The sequence below is a fragment of the Nicotiana attenuata genome, unplaced genomic scaffold (assembly GCF_001879085.1).
Source record: "Nicotiana attenuata strain UT unplaced genomic scaffold, NIATTr2, whole genome shotgun sequence".
Lineage (NCBI taxonomy): Eukaryota > Viridiplantae > Streptophyta > Magnoliopsida > Solanales > Solanaceae > Nicotiana > Nicotiana attenuata.
Window position 1 is genome coordinate 394,446 of NW_017670610.1, and position 2,334 is coordinate 396,779.

Sequence of the window (2,334 nt, forward strand, 5' to 3'; positions counted from 1 at the left end):
ACACGTACGCGTGACATGATTTAGAACGCGTACCTTGGCCAAATAATTTAATATTAGATAAGTGCTATTAATTAGTTATACATACGCGTGACATGATTTTGTAGCGCACTAAATAAATGAGTACACGTTTGCATGACTTGTTTCAAGATAATTCCGTAATAACGAATAATCAAGCAATTAAAAGCGGTAAAAGGTAAAACGCACATAGGATCTAAAACACGTAATAATCCGTTTATTAAGCTAGGTATATGATTGTAAAGAGACCGTGCTAAAACCACGGAACTGGGGAGTGCCTAACACCTTCTCCCGGGTTAACAGAATTCCCTACCTGGTCTTCTGGTTTCACAGGCCATAAATATAGTCAATTTCCTCGATTTGGGATTTAAAATAAACCGGTGACTTGTGACACCATATAACTATCCTAAGTGGCGACTCTGAAATTAAATAAATAATCCCATTTCGATTTATGTCACTTTAACTGGAAAAACTCCCTATCCTCTTGTTGCAAACATAGGGTACGACATCCCCTAGTTGCATTTCAGAGTGCCACGAGCCTCATCTTATTTCCAACACAGGGTACTACATCCCCTGGTTGCACTTATTTTCTACATAGGGTACGACATCCCCTAGTAGCATTTCAGAGTGCCACGAGCCTCATCTTATTTCCAACACAGGGTATTACATCCCCTGGTTGCACTTCTTGTTGCCAACACAGGGTACTACATCCCTTGGTAGCATTATTTTTAACATAGGGTACAACATTCCCTAGTTGCATTTCAGAGCATCATAAGCCTCATCTTATTGCCAACACAGGGTACTACATCCCCTGGTTGCATTTCTTGTTGCCAACACAGGGTACCACATCCCCTGGTTGCATTATTTTCGACATAGGGTACGACATCCCCTAGTAGCATTTTAGAGTGCCACGGGCCTCTTCTTATTGCCAACACAGGGTACTACATCCCCTGGTTGCATTATTTTCTGCCAACATGGGGTACGACATCCCTAGTTGTATTTCAGAGTGCCACGAGCCTCATTTTGTTGCCAACACAGGGTACTACATCCCCTGGTTGTATTATTTTCTGCGAACATAGGGTACGACATCCCCTAGTTGCATTTCAGAGTGCCACAAGCCTCATTTTGTTGCAAACACAGGGTACTACATCCCCTGGTTGCATTACTTTCTTCCTACATAAGGTACAACATCCCCTAGTAGAATCTCAGAGTGCCACGAGTCTTATCTTATTGCCAACACAGGGTACCACATCCCCTGGTTGCCTTCCTTCTTGTTAACACAGGGTACACCATCCCCAATTATTTAAAAACACATTTTTTTAATTCTTTATTCTGCAATAGCAAAGATAGTTTAATGTGTTTTGAATAACTCACAAAAATTTCCTAGTGCAAACTGGGGCAGAAAATTTTTGTTCGTTTTGTTTGTTTAGTGGTGGCTTGTAGGTTTTTCTGCAAAGCACGGATTTGATGTGCAAAAATAAGATTTCAGTTCTTTCCGGAGAAAATGGAATGTTTGATCTCAATACCAGCAGCAACCAGCTTGGACATAATGTATGCAGAGACATAGGGTCTCAAGATCCATCTTCCCATCATATAATCAAGAAATAAGCATGCAAGAATATTTCATAGTCTATTGCATCGAGAGCATCAAGTTTCAGTCTAAAGTCAATTGGAGAAGCAAGTCAAGAATCAATACAAGACTCCAGATGGCATTTAGATAGGAATTTTGTAACTCTTAGATTTCAAGAGTATGTAATTTTCTTTTCATTTTGATGTAATAGTAGGAACCGCGGATCAGAACCTCGACGGAACCTCAGTGGACTCTCCATCTAAGTATACTCCATCACTCTTCTTTCACTTGAACTACATGTGACCTGATTCCCTTATAATCAGGGATATGTAGGCTGCCTAAAACCAAGGCTCGGTCGCATCTTTTATCTTCTTCTCCTTTTTAAATAATGGTGAGGTCAAAAATCAGTCACCTTGTTCATTTTTTTTGCATGAAAACTCTTCATGTTTCCAAACAAAGAGGGGCATGCTGTGAACACCTAATTTTTGACCACACCTAAATTCTATTCTATTTTAATGTAAATATTTCTTTTAGGCCTAATCTTGATACATTAAATTTTTATCTCATTTTTTCATTGGTTTTGTTTGAGAAGAATTAAAAAAAAAAAACTACAATTTTTTTTTTTGCATATTCTTAGAGTATATATTTTGTTCCTTAGAAGAAAAAATATTTTGTTTAATTAAGAACTTAATAAGTAGACTAGTAACTTTTAATTTATTTTAGTGTCCATTTAAATCATAGTCCAAGTA